Genomic DNA, 15,896 nt, shown 5'->3' with positions numbered 1-15,896 from the left:
TGGTTAACAGTTAGTTCCAATGCCATGCATCAACAGAACAGTGCCTAGTGAGAATGCTTGGTAAGTCCTATGTGATTATAGTTTCAGAGCCAAGGTCCCTATCATTTTGGACTCTGTAAATATTTTACTACGTACTTTGCACTTATCCTCAGTGATCCTTTTATTTGGGGATATTGCAGTTGTCAATGATAGAGCTTAAATTTTCATACTGTATTTATTGCATGAGGATGTGTCCAAAAGGTCATTACTCACCACCTCTTCCAGCTCAAACTCCGGTACTCCTAGTTCTATCAGCTGAGGCCAGAGGAAAGGAAATTCTCCCTTTGGAGGTTCCTATGTTGTATTTCTTAATGGACTCATTACCAGAAAACTGGGTATTATCAAGGTTGTGTAAGATAAAACAGTGCCTTCTGAATCACTAGAGATGAAGTTTTGATGTTTAAAGTAATCATTTGCTAAAGATTAGTAATCCTTAAATGTACATGTGTGTGTATGTATGGACACATAAATATATATTGGCCATTTTCCAGAATATTTCATTAGCCTTGACTAAATAACAGTTTGTAACATTTTTGAGATCCTAAAACTAGATTACATATATCTTAAACAATTGTTTTAAACCTGCATGATATTTTAGGCATATTTGCAAGTTGAGGGTTACTACAAAATTCTCAACACAAAACCAAGTCTTTGAGTTTAAAGAAGAAATTTCATACACTTTTTTTTTGTAACATGTTGCAAGTTATGACAAAATCAGGTGATGCCAAAAGCATTGGACACCCTTGTAAGAAGGGTATTCTGTGTGCTTTTTTTCCCCTTAAGAACATGTAACCTTTGTATTGTTGAAAATAAGTAATCTCAATTAGCACACTTAGACTTCAAGGAAGTTGTTGGCTTCCAAAAATACATATTCCACAGCAGTTTCCTGTAGCTGTAAAGCCTTCTATCCACTTCTCTAAAATTCTCTGGTTGTCTTTAAAGGTAAACTCATAAAAATGAGCTGCCACATTGCTTAATCGTCTTGCCTGCTTTCATTGCTGTGCTTTGAGAGTAATAAGGAGCAGCCGCGATAAGGCAGTGTGCCACTCTGCTTTCGCAAAGATGGCAATAGAGAGTGTGGGGACCATAAGGGGGAGAAAAGTGGCAGTGTTTTCCATTGACCAAGTCTTGCAAATAGGCCCAGCTGTTGAGTATGATAATTTGGAATCCCTGAAACACTTCTTCTAGATGAGGATTGCTCTTGTACATATTTTGATAATTGTATAATCTAGCTCTTCCCAACATTACGTGTAATACGTCTCTCGGTGTGTAACTGAATCTTTTTGAGCAATTCCTCACCACCCATCATCAAAGACTCTGAGTTTTCCATCTGTAGAAAGTACATTTGGTAGTAGAAAACAATAAACATAAGAAGTTCAAACTATAAACATGCGTTTTTGAATGCTCATGCAAAATATTCAATCTGCGTAACGAAATGAGAGGTAATTCTGCCTTGCATTTAGAGTTAAAAACATCTGTCCAATATGGCTGTAGCTGTGGGCCAATCCCACGAAAATGCAAAAAATTGTCTCTTGATACAGAAATTGAAACTAGCACTGTACAATTAAGCTCTATGGTAGCTATATTTTATGTTTTTAACTGGTCTGAAACAAAGTTTTCCAGTTGAGTCTCTAGTTCATTTTCCCAAGGCACATGGAGGCTTTGTATCTTATGTGCACCTCCATTAAGGCTGTGTGCCAGGAATATGCCTTTTCCCACATAAAAAATTCCCAGATACCAGTTCAGTAGGTCTTTAACAATAGAACAAATGCTTGCATAACTGGGATATTGAGGTCATGAAAGCTCTTTATAAATTTGAAGCAATAGTAACATTTCAAGCAGTTCAGAAAGTTGGAGGTTTTATAATCCTTTATCAGTTCTTTTTTACAGAAAACAAGTCTAGCAAAAAAAAGTACGTTAAGGTTCTAATCGCATCTATTGTCTTTTCCCCAAAATAGAATGAATAGAAACATACTCTGTTCTGGTTCAATCTTGGGCAAAACTACTGTAGAAGAAAGGTAGGGTTGAGAAGTCAACTGATGTGCACTGGTATAGCCAGATCACCTGCTTACAGTGGGCTGGTACCTCTGCCCTCGCATACTTGTTAAAAGCCTAGTATTACCAACCCACCACCACCTCCCCAGAATAAATGGCTGGACTAATGAGAATGGAGAGAATTTAAAATGCTGAGACCATTTTCTCTTAGTTTTTGTCTAAGCTGATCCCCTACCTAGTGTTTTGAGTTCTTTACATTGTAGGTAAAATCTGAATGGTGTTTAAATCTGCTAAATGAGAAAAGGTTAACTGCACTTTTTTTCCTGAACATAGCTTGGTTCTGGTTGGTTGTATGTCAGTCTTTGACAAAATGAAAACACGTACATTCATCTAACAAGGTTATATCCATGATTAGATCAGCCCTATGTATGATGGGGCAAGTTTCCTCAGTATCAATCAGGAAAGTCAAAAGAACATCAGAGTCATCATCTGGGGTGCTTTTCAGAGATTGTGACATCTGGACCTTAATCTCAGATGCTCTTATTCTGAAGGCCTGGGCTGGTGGACTCCGTAATCTGTATTTTTAACATGTCCCTTATGGGATTCCAATCTCTGCAGTACTCACTTTGAGGAATGCTACCCCAGAGGAAGATCTCTCAGTGTATCATCTCTGGCTACCCCTAGTTTGGGGATAGTTAGATTTGGAGAACAATTCTGTGGTCCATTTATACTTCATAAAGGATTTTGTTGGCATGATTCATCTTTTCCTGCCAAGCTTGTACTCAGGAATGTTAGTTGTCGAAGGCAACGGAGACTCATGAACAGGCTGAAAAGTGGATTGAACAAGATCTGAAAGCCAAGATGTGGCCAAAAATGAATGGGAAGAAGGAAGAGGGAGTGACTGCAGAAGAAAAGGTGGATTCTGAGGCCAAGTGCAGGCAAGCCAAGGGTAATACTGAACTAGGCTCAGCGGGGAAGGTGCTGAGTGGACATTATGGAGGCAGAGATACCATACTTGCCTCTTGGAGGGAGGAACTCTACCTTTAGCCCTCTTGGAAAAATTTAGTATACTACTCACGGACTTCAGAGAAGTATGGCCTGTCATTGTTTCTTTTCCCACCTTGGAATTAATATGTCTCATCCTTAACAAGAATGTTAATGGCATATGAATACTATTACTGATAACGTTTTAAAACTCAAGTTCCAGAGACAATCTTGGGCATATTGAGATTCATATTGTGCATGTATTTAAAATTTTTACATATAACTCATATAAGTATAAAAATAAGTATACCTTTATTTTTTTTAATTTTTAAGTAAGTATACCTTTAGAGAATGATAATAAATACCCAAATTAGCTTAAGAAAGAGAACATGGCATTAATTTAGACCAGGTCTTCTCTGACCACACCCTCCTCCTCAACAAGAGGTAACCACTAAATTGAATTTTGGTTTAAACCACTAAATGATTTGTTGTTTCTTTTCTTTTTATATGTGTGTATGGTTTTACTTAAAAAAAAAAACTTAAAGTTTTATTATTTTTTTAAGAACAGTTTTAGGTTCACAGCAAAACTGAGAGAAAGATGCAGAGGTTTCCCATATACCCTCTGCCCCCATCTACACATAGCCTCTGTCATTATTGATAGCCCCCAACAGAGCAGTTTGTTGAAATAGATGCACCTATGTTGCATAATTACCTAAGATCCATAGTTTTCTTTAGGATTCACTTTTGGTGTACATTCAATGGGTTTGGATGAATGTATAATGACATGAATCCATCATTATAATATGCAGAGTATTTTCAATGCTGTATAAATCCTCTGTGTTCTACCTATTTGTGTCTCGAACCCCACCCTCACCTTCAACCCCTGGCAACCACTGATCTTCTGGGTGTCTCCATAGTTATACCTTTTCCAGAATGTCATATGGTTGGAATAATCAGTATGTAGCCTTTTCATATTGACTTCTTGCACCAGTAATACACATTTAAGTTTCTTCTGTGTCTTTTTGTGCCTTGATAGCTCATTTCTTTTTTGTGGTGAATGGTATTCCATTGTCTGAATGTACCACAGTTCATCCACTCACCTACTGAAGGATGTTTGGTTGCTTCCAAGTTTTGATAATTATAAAGCTGCTAGAAATATCTATGTGCAGGTTTTGATATGGACAGAAGTTTTTTATTCATTTGCATAAATATCAGAGTACAGTTGCCGGATCGTATAGTAAGTTAGTTACTGTTAGTTTTGTAAAAAAAAAAAAAAAAAAAAAACGCCAAACTGTCTTTCAAAGTGGCTGTACTACTTTGCATTCCCAGCAGCAATGAATGAGAGCTCCTGCTGCTCCACATCTTTGTCAGCATTTGGTGTTGTCAGTGTTCCAGATTTTGGCCATTCTAATACATGTGTAGTGATATCTTGTTCTAGTTTGCATTTCTCTGATGACCTAGGGTTTGGTGGAACATCTTTTTTATATGCTTATTTGCCATCTGTATATCTTCTTTGGAGAGGTGTCTGTTAGGTCTTTGACCCATTTCTTCCTTTCTTTCTTTCTTTCTTTCTTTCTTTCTTTCTTTCTTTCTTTCTTTCTTTTCTTTTTTAATTTAAATTCAAGTTAGTTAACATACAGTGTAGTATTGGTTTCAGGAATAGAACCCAGTGATTTCATCATTTCATTTAACACCGAGTGCTCATCCAAACAGGTGTCTTCCTTAATGCCCATCACCCATTTATCCCATTCCTCCACCCACCTCCCCTCCAGCAACCCTCAGTTTGTTCTTTGTATGTAAGAGTGTCTTATGATTTGCCTCCTCTGTTTTTATCTTATTTTTCTTCCTCTTCCCCTATGTTCATCTGTTGTGTTTCTTAAATTCCACATACGAGTGAAATCATATATTTGTCTTTCTCTGATTAATTTCACTTAGCATAATACACTCTAGTTCCATCCACATTGTTGCAAATGGCAAGATTTTATTCTTTTTCATAGCTGAGTAATAATAGTCCAGTGTGTGTGTGTGTGTGTGTGTGTGTATACACACACCATATCTTCTTTATCCATTCATCAGTCAGTGGACATTTAGGCTCTTTCCATAATTTGGCTATTGTTGATAGTGCTGCTATAAACATTGGGGTGTATGTGCCTCTTTGAATCAGCATTTTGTATCCTTTGGATAATTTTGGATAAATACCTAGTAGTGCAATTGCTTGGTCATAGGTAGCTCTGTTTTTATTTTTTTTGAGGAACCTCCATACTGTTCTCCAGAGTGGCTACACCAGTTTGCACTCCCACCAACAATGCGAAAGTGTTCCATAACTTTCGTGAAGTTTCTCCACAACTTCACCGATACCTGTTGTTTCCTGGGTTGTTCATTTTAGCCATTCTGAGGTGTGAGGTGGTATCTCATTGTGGTTGTGATTTGTATTTGATGATGAGTGATGTTGAGCATCTTTCATGTGTCTATTAGCCATCTGGATGTCTTCTCTGGAAAAGTGCTTTGACCCATTTCTTAACGGATTTTTTTTCTTGTTGAGTTTTAAGAGTTCTTTATATATTTTGGATAATAGTTTATCAAATGTGTAATGATACTGAGTATCTTTTCATGTGCTTGTTGGCCATTTTCATTTATTTGTAGGACTATCTATTCAGTCCTTTGCCCCATTTTTGAATTCGGCTATTTGTACTTTTACTGTTGAGTTGTTAAAACTTTCTCTTTCGGGGCACTTAGGTGGTTCAGTTGGTTGAGTATCCGACTCTTGATTTTGGCTCAGGTCATGATCCCAGGGTCGTGGGATCAAGCCCACATCGGGCTCTGTGCTGAGCGTGGAGCCTGCTTGGGATTCTCTATCTGCCACTCTCCCCAGTTCATGCTCTCTCTCAAATAAAAAAGAAATTTTTTTAAATCTCTCTCTGTCTCTCAATATATAGATAGATATAGGTATAGATGTATTAATACATAAGTACACATACATGTTTTTCTGGATAGTCTTACCAGAGATGATTTGCGAGAGGTGATATTTTTTCCCATTCTGTAGGTTGGATTTTTCACTTTCTTGATAATGTCCTTTGATACATGAAAATTTTAATTTTGATGAAATTAATTTATCAATATTGCTTTTTGTGCTTATATCTAAGCTTATATCTTTGTGCTTATATCTAAGAATCCATTGCTAATCAAGCTTTCTTGAAGTATAATTGACAAATAAAAATTATATCTCTTTCGGTTATACAATGTGATTTTTTAAGGTGTACAACTGATGATTTAATTAATATACATATACATGTAAAAGGACTACCACAATCCAGTTCGTTAATATGTCTATCTCATACTTTTATTGTGTGTGGTCAGGACACTTAAGATCTACTATCTTAGCGAATTTCAAATATACAATCCAGTATTATTAATGATGGTCATCATATTATACATTAGAACTCTAGAATTTACTCTTCCTATGATAGAAAGTTTGTACCCTTTGACCAGCATTTTCCCATTTCTTTCACCTTATAACCCCTGGCAACCACCAGTCTTTCTGGTTCTGAGTCTGAGTTTGTTAGATTCCATATATAAGTGAGATCATATAGTATTGGTCTTTCTGTGTCTGGCTCATTTCACTTAGCATAACATCCTCCAGGTTTATCCATGTCACAAATGGTAAGATTGCCTTCTTATTTAAGGTCAAGTCATATATATATATATATATATATATATATATATATATATATATATGTATATATATGTATATATATGTATATATATATATATATATATATATATATATATATATCCCACAGTTTTTCATCTGTTCATTCATTGATGGGACACTTTGACTATTTCCGTATCTTGGCTGTTGAGAATAATGCTGCAGTGAACATGGGAGTGTGGATGATCTTTTTAAGATACTGATTTCATTTTCTTTGGATATATACCCAGAAGTGGGATTGCTGGACATAAGGTAGTTCTATTTTAATTTTTTGAGGAATCTCAAAATTACAAAACAGTGTTTTGTAATTTCCTTTTTTTTCTCTCTCTGTTTTTTACTGGCCTGTAGAATCCTGAAGGTTAAGGGATGGTTTGTTGTTTCCTCTGTTCCTAGCACACTTTTGTGAGAAGGAATAGCTAGCCAAAGGCACTGAGGCTTTTTGACTGAATGAAAAAAGGTAGGAAGAATAAACACCACTCTTGTTTTACAGAAGAGAAAAGTTAAAGCTTATTGGAGTTTTAAATGATGGCCCAGGGTCAAGAGTGGGTCAGCACAAGAACCAAGACCTTTCAATTCCAAGATCAGAGTTCCTTCCACCCTGGAACAAAAGACAGATATTACCTACACGATAAGTTGGAGGTGCAGGCTTTCATGACAGGCCAAGGCATTTTGACTTCAAGTAGTGAATGATTATAGCTAACATCATGTTAAAAAAAGATGTACACAAACATGTCAGGAGATCTACTACACATTGCTGCTTAGAAGAGCCATACTGAAAAATAGCATTTGGAGTATGATTCCCATGTATTGAATGCATGAATGTGTAAGTGGAAGGGTGTTTTACCAGTGTCATTGATGTTTATTTCTTGATGCTAGGATTTTAGGGAGTTTTAAATTTTCTTCTTTTCTGAATTGTTTGAATTTTCTACAATAAGAATGTAAAAACAGAAGAAATAAAATAAAAAAGTGTTTGACATTAAAAAGATCACATTAAGCTATATAAGCTAGCATTTATATGCACTTTGCAGTTTCACACCACCTGTAGTACCCCTATTTCTTTGTAAATTCTTCTAGGGCAGCAACTGTGTGTTACTCGTGGTTATAAGCCCAGCATGCAAAGCCTGGCACAAGTAGATGTTTGGGAAGGCTTGTGGAATGAATGCAAATTGCCTCTGTGAACTGTAGTTTTTATCATCTTCAGTGGACACCTAGGGGGCCCCAGGAATGACATGAACAAAGGTTTGAGCTCAGGGGAGTTTTATCTCCTTCCTGATTGGTGTTGTCATGGCACTCAGGAGACCAGGAGTCCTAGTGCAAAAGTTTGAAAAAGCCTAAAGTGGTAAATTTACAGATTTGTCTCAAGTCTTACCTTAGCACTCTACAAAAATTGGGCTTTTCAATGGAAGAGGCTTAATAAAAATCAGTGGTGGTGCCAACCTTTTGCTCTGAATAATATTTCAATCTAGCCTTTTGGTTTTAATGACAGTTGTCACTACTGTTGGGTTTCATCATTCCCAGGAAAGCCTTCCTTTATTTATTTATTTATTTTTAACCTTTATTTATTTTTGAGACAGAGAGAGACAGAGCATGAACGGGGAGGGTCAGAGAGAGAGAGAGACACAGAATCCGAAACAGGCTCCAGGCTCTGAGGCATCAGCACAGAGCCCGACGCGGGGCTTGAACTCATGAACTGTGAGATCATGACCTGAGCCGAAGTCGGACACTTAACCGACTGAGCCACCCAGGCACCCCAGGAAAGCCTTCCTTTAAAATCAATACCTAGGGATTCATTTGTGGATGCAATCAATTCCCTGATTATCTGAACTCCTCAAAAAGTGTTGGTTTTGCTCCCTAAACCATCTGTTTGATTTTTAATCATTGTAGAAAGATAATTAGGAATAAACGGCCTTAGGCCATTGATTTAAAATTAATAGCTTTCAAAATACTTCACTCCCGTTTTTTACTAGTTATATTACTTATTGTTTACATAGATTTAATAAGAAGAAAGTCGTCACCCATAGTCCCATCACCTCAACACAAACTCTTTTTATTTTTCCATGTATTTTTCCAGTTCTTGACTAAAATGCACACATAGTCAAAGGGTTAGGCACAATTTTCAATCTTCTCTATTTAGGATTAAACAAATGTTTTCACGATGATTTTTTAAATACCTGCATGGTACTTTAACTTGTAGATTCACACTGTACAAAACCATTGCACAAATGGCAATTTCCAGTTTTTCACTGACATTTAATTGGGTTGAACAGCAAATTTTTACCCATTTGGCTCTATTTATTTTCCAACTACAAGCAAAATCTTAATTGATTTTTCCTTCTGTCAGACTCTTAATTATTGAATTAATCTGAGCTTATTTTTTTTTAGCAACATTTGGAGGTATAATTGACATAAAATAAACACATGTTTAGGGTACAGTTTGGTAAGTTTTGATATATGCATTTACCTGTGAAGCTATCACCATAATCAACATAGTGAACATATCCATCACCCCGAAGAGTTTCCTTGTGCACTTTGGTAATCTTTCCATCCCTGTACCCTCCCTCCTCAGGCAGCTGTTGATCTGCTTTCTGTCCTATAGATTAGTTTGCATTTTCTAGAGGTTTGTATTAATGGAATAATACAGGACATACTCTTTTATTTCCTGGTTCCTTGCATTCCACATAAATACTTTGACATGCATCCATGTTTTTGATTGTTCCTTTTTATTGTTGAATAAAAGGTATTTTTTAAATACCTTTGTCAATACTTGATGTTGATACCACACTGTTTTGATTACTTTGGCTTTGTAATAAGTCTTGAAATGAGGTAGTATTAACCCTCTAACTTAGTTCTTTTCCCAAATCATTTTGTCTAGTATAGATCTTTTGCATTTCCATATTAATCTTAGAATCAGCTTGTCAATTTCTAGAAAATTTCTGCTGGGGTTTTGATTGAGATTATCTTGAATATATAATTATTTTGGAGATGATTAACATCTTAACAGTGTTGAGTCTTTTAATCTATAAATAAGGTATATTTCTCCACTTATTTAGGTCTTTAATGTCTTTCAGCAATATGTACAAATTTTTCACGTATTTTGTCAGATTTAGCCCTAAGTATTTCATATTTTTTATGCTATTTTAAATGCTGTTTTTAAAATTAAAATTTTAATGAATTGTTTACTGATTGTTATTTGCTTACTGAAGTACACTTGATATTTATATTGATCTTTTATCCTCCAACCTTAGCTAAGTCTTTTATCCTGCAACCTTAACTAACTTAGCTTAGTTATTCTTCTAACTTTTTTGTGGATTCCATTGGGTTTTCTACATAGGTGATGATGTCAGCTATATATAAAGGTAGTTTTTACTTCTTTGCCACATTGAATACCTTTTTATTTCTTTTTCTTTGTCTGATTGCATGCTCTAGGACCTCCAATGCAATGTTAAATACAAGTGTCTTTATCTTATTCCTGATCATAGGGGGAAAGCATTCAGTATTGACCATTAAGTATGATGTGTCCAGTATAGGTTTTGTATAGATGTCCTTTATCAATTTGAGTAAATTCCCTCCTATACTTAGTTTTCTAGGAGTTTTTATTAGTAATGGGTATTAGATTTTTGCCAAATGCTTTTTCTATGTCTGTTGAGATGATCATATGGTTTTGCTACACCACCACCCCCTTTTTAATACAGATGCTCTCCCCACCACACTTGGGCTCTGACATCCTGTACCAGGACACTAGGACACCCTTCTGGGAGATAAATTCTTACCTTGCTTGAGCTCTGAATCCACATTCTGGACCACATTCCCTCCAACATAGAGGCCTGCCTTACCCCACTTGGGCTTTAAAACCCATGCCATGCTGCTTCTCTGAATGGGCACCTCTTTACCAGCTCAAAGTCTGTCACCTTGTTGCAGGCCACACCCACGCATCAACATCATGCTTACCCTGCTCGGGCACTTCTCTGTGGATATCCTCCTTTCCCTGTTTGGGCCCTGTCACCTGCTCTGAGTACCATGCCATCTAGACTTTCCCTCCTTGTACTCTTAGCTGCTGGTGCAGATGCCTGTCTTGCTCTGTTTTAGCTAATCATTTTAGCAGAATTGTTTGTTAAGGGAAAGAAAGAAGAGAGGAAAGAATATTTGTATTTTTAGAAAGTTCCCCAAATGATTTTTATGATTATGTTACAATTGACCAATAGACTTCATTTTGATAAAAACTGGATGACAGCGGGGCACCTGGGTGGCTCAGTCAGTTAAGTGTCCCAACTTCGGCGCAGGTCATGATCTCACAGTTTGTGAGTTCAAGCCCCGTGTCGGGCTCTGTGCTGACAGCTTGGAGCCTGGAGCCTGCTTCGGATTCTGTGTCTCCTCCTCTCTCTGCCCCTCCCATGCTCATGCTCTGTCTGTCTCTGTGTCTTAATAATAAATAAACGTTCTAAAAAAATAATAAATTATTAAAAAAAACTGGATTACAGCAATGGAACCCAAATACTTTGATATTAAAAATAATTTTTAATTAACCAACAGGGTTTTGTCAGTTTAATATCCAACTCTTGATTTCGGCTCAGGTCATGATCTCAGGGTTGTGAGATCGAGCCCTGCATCAGGCTCCACAGTGGGTGAGGAACCTGCTTAAGATTCTCTCTCTCTCTCTCTCTCTCTCTCTCTCCCCCTCTCCTTCTACAGCTCGTGTGCACACACACACACTCTCTCTCAAATAAATAAATAAATAAATAAATAAAAGTTAAAAAACCAATAAATAAATATAAAAATAATTTGGAAATGTGATTTAGAATGTGCATTGACACATAGGTGGGAAATAGCTCATTGTTTTCTTCCAAAAATTTTTTTTAATGTTTATTTATTTTTTTGAGAGACAGAGAGACAGAATGTGAGCAGGGGAGGGGCAGAGAGGGAGTCACAGAATCCAAAACAGACTTCAGGCTCTGAGCTGTCAGCACTGAGCCTGATGCGGTACTCAAACCCATGAACTGAGATTATGACCTGAGCCAAAGTCGGATGCTTAACCAATTGAGCCACCCAGGCTCCCCAGTTTTCTTTAAAAGTTTTACCAGAGAAAGAAAAATAGGCTATATGAGACTAATAGAATATCCCAGATGTCAGTAAAGCAAATGATTATGTAAAAGCACTTTAATTACTGTCAGTCTCCTGAAAACTCCATAGATGAGTTTTGCATGGATAACGATAAGGAAGGATTATGGTGAAATATATTCTGTGCTTTTATTAGGAGTATCTATCTACAAAGTCACATGTCCAAGGTAGTCCGTACAGGAAGGGTGGAAAGATAGAATCTACCATCAGCCCTAAAGAAACTCATCATCTGTCTCCTTCAAGGCTCTCCTCTTTAGTACACCTGTTGTCTTCCAAATCTTTCTCTTTCCCAAGCTGTCTATCAGATAGTTTATTCATACCAGCAGTCTTGCCTTTTTTGGCCCTCTTGCCATACTCCTGACTTGTTCTCTCAGATTTCCCATTCTCACTTTCATCTCCACCACTTCTCTCATTATGCCAGCAGCTCACAGGAGTGATAAATGCAAAGCTCAGGAGGGTAGGGAGGCAGCTGGTGAATGCTCACATGGTACTGATTTCTCCTTGCTACAGCCCATCTCTGTCTTTCTCCCCCAGCCAATCCATTAACAAATGCTGTGCACCCTGCTCCAGTACCTATCTGAATCCATTCACACTTTGCTGCTCTACCATTGGCCTGATCTGAGCCCCTCCATCGCCAGCCTAGATTACTGCCATGACCTTCAAGGCCGGTCCTGCTGCCACTGTGTCCGGTTACGGTTTATTCTCCACATGTTGGAAGACTGATTTTTGACAAATGTATACCGAATCATCTTTCTGCTGTGCTCAGAATCCCTCCGTGGCTCCTCACTGTTGAGATCTAGCCCTCTGGTTCAGTGGTTGATGGTAAATGTTTAATAGTCAGCCTTGGAAAGGACCCTGATTTGTAGTCTGTCAATGTTAGTGGTGTAAATAATTTTATCATGGCCTATTTCAAGCTTCTTTCTTTTCTTCCTCCTTTTTTTCCTCCTCCCTCATTCCCTTTTTTCCTTTCCCTTCTTCCTTCATCTCTTTTCTTGTTCCCTGCCTCCTCCTCCTTCAGAATGTACATTCTGGGACAGGAAGATCCGTGTTTGTCTTAGTCACTGCTCAGTAAGTATTTGTTGAATGAATGATTGACCAAATAAATGGATGATCCATTCTTAATGCTGTACTTCCAGCATTTAAGAATTGTTCAAGGGTAGATGGCCTAGTTTTCAAATAACCAAATAATGTTCAGCTCTTTAAAGTTCAAAAGCACTGCCTCACACATAATCTCATTCGACCCAGACCCAGGCACCATCCTGAGAAGAAGCCAGGGAAGGTGTTTGTCTCCCCACTTTGCAAATGAGGAAACAAAGACTCAGAGGTGTAGAGGCGTCCGGCCCCAGGTCACACCCCAAGTGACAGTATCTGCAGGGTCTGACTCCCAGTCTGGCACTCTTCCCTTTGGCCAGTGATTGTCTGGCTCTTGGGAGGGGCTCAGCAGGGGGGCCTGGCGCTTCAGGGAGACAGGTCCCAAGAAACAGGAGAGAAAGGGAGGGAGAGCAGGAAGAGGCAACTGATAACAGAGGAGAGGCTTCCGTAGCTGTGTCTTTCACCTCAGGCAGGGCCGGCACAATGGTGATTTCAGACCAGCTCCCATTCCTGTCACGATTCACGCCCCCAGAAATGGAGGGTTGTGCTCCCCTCCCCCAGACCCAGCAGCCCTCAGGGAGCAGACTCGTTTCCAGGAGCCCTGTCTTCTTACACTTCTGTAGAACAGCAGTAGAGCTTGGAGACCTACAGGCTGAATTCATTTCCCACGTATGGCTTATTTAGGTCCTGTAGAGTTTCAAAAATTGAACCAATTTACAAAGCAGGAGATTCCACCTGGGTAAGTGGGGTTGTTTTTGGCAAACAGGAAACTGACCATTATCGACTGGGCTGACGGTGGCCGTCCCCTGAAACCAGACAAGTGTTGTCCAGTTCATTACAGTCCCCACACTTTCCTGTCACCTCTCCAACCTTGAGGACTGCTGCCTATTGCCATTTATTTTCATGCTTGCGCTGTTGTTTTCCTTATTGTTGGGAAACATACTTCTGAACCTGCATCTCTACCAAAAGGAGGAAGACAAAATACGCAGGGCCTCATGACGTTATGACATCATGACCCGCAGTATCTGAGTCCCTGAGCCTTGGATTATATCCCGCTTTCAAATACACCCTCTCTGAGTCCTCTGGGCAATTCCACAAAGAAGACTTCAAGAACCTCCATTTAGGTGAGGACCCTGGAGCTCAGGGAGATTGAGAGGCTTGCACAGGGTTTCATAATTAATTAGAAGCAGACCTAGAATTTGAAGACAAAATCTCACTGGGCATGCGAATCCGCATAAACTGCATTCACAGCCACACACATTGCCTTTGTGCCCACAGCACGAGTGACTTGAAACAGCCCTTGTGTAATCCGCCACAGGACCCAGTAGGTGGCGCCCTAAGCCAACAAAGCTTTCCAGAACAATGCCTTTGTGGAAATTGGTTTTCTTCCATTATCACAGCATTTTAAGTCCAAATGGTTTATCCTTTCTTTTTCTCTCTCTTTTAAAATAATGGTCTTTCAACACACACTATAGCATGGCTTTCGTGCCAGGCCTAAAATGAAATTTGCTTTAATCCATCACCTAGGGAGAAAGTGTTTGTGTCACAACTGACATCTGTTAAATTTTAAATGAAGTAAGCAAGCAGTAAGAAGGCCTGAAATACGTTCATTGTTCAAGAAGTCATGCAGACACCGATCAGCTGCTCTGTACAATTAGGAATAAAACAACCACCTTTTCTTCCCCTTGTTGGGGGGAGACTTTTCAGGCACTGCTGAAAGCCTCAGTGAGGAAAAAGGCAGAGGATGGATGGACTTGCACTCCATAAAGTTAACACTTCCCTTTCAAGTTCAGGCAAATTGGCTGGGCACAGCGGGGATGACTACTCTGACAGCTCCATTGTCCCGGCTTCTGCCCAAAGTGCTGAATGGAAAGAAGCCCAGGACTTCCCCTCCTTACCTGCTACTTTTTTTTTTTGCAAAGTGTTAAGAAAGTGAGAGAAGCTTCATCCAGATTGGCCTACTCAGTTTTAAACATCCGCATATTATTATGGTGAATCTATACATTTGTTCTTTTGTATTTCACACTATCAAGGAATTTGGAGCCAGTCTCTCCAATGCTAGCGCTTGCCATCTACTCTTCAAGCTTCATTATTAAAAAGAAATGACAGCAGATGTAATTCTGATATGCAGCGTAAGTATGAGTTAATTTGTTCCTTACAAAGATGTACTAACATTATCAAATGAGAAAGTGAAGATTTGCCTATAAGATAAAATATTATAATTGTGGGTTGGGGTATTTTGGATGTTGGAATTTTTTGATAAATGTGAGGATTGGCAGAAAGGCTTTCAACTTCAACCCTTTGTTTCATCTTCCCCCACCCCCCACCCCTGTAATTAGGTTAGTGTCTATGGCAGTAACAAGTAGTGCTTCCCAAATAGCCACACACATTTCCCAACCCCCCCTACAGTCCTGGGGATGAGTTCTGGCCAATGGGAATGTGATTGGAAGGCATGGGTGTGAGGGTGTGAGGCACCTAGGAACCAGTTTGGCTCTTTCATATTCTCTTCCCCTGTCTTGAAATCATGGAGGCCATATGCTCCAAAAGGTGTTCCTCCAAGATGGCAGATAGACTGTGGGAAGCAAAAAACCCTTTGCTGACCTGCGCTGGACCTGTAACCCAAATGACAAATACTATTTTGTTGTGTTAAGCCATTGAGATTTCGCCTTAACTTGTATAGCAGCAGAACCTATCCTATCCAAGAAGGCAGGGCTGCTGCCTTATTTCATTGAAGCCTGACCACCACTCATGCTGACAGTCTTTCCTTTGATTATATAAAATATTTAAGTAAAGTTTCAGTGAAGTTAAGATTTGAACCTAGGAAGTCTCAGTCTATGGTCTCATCTCTAAATGACTCCATAAATAAGAAAAAGACCTATTTTCTTACATGATAATAAGTCCGTAGGGCGGCAGTACCAGCATTGATTGCTTCCGCAGCAAAACATAGTGCAGGATTCAAGAT

The sequence above is a fragment of the Leopardus geoffroyi genome, chromosome C2 (genome assembly GCF_018350155.1).
Source record: "Leopardus geoffroyi isolate Oge1 chromosome C2, O.geoffroyi_Oge1_pat1.0, whole genome shotgun sequence".
Classification (NCBI taxonomy): Eukaryota; Metazoa; Chordata; class Mammalia; order Carnivora; family Felidae; genus Leopardus; species Leopardus geoffroyi.
Note: the sequence above shows the minus strand (reverse complement) of the source record.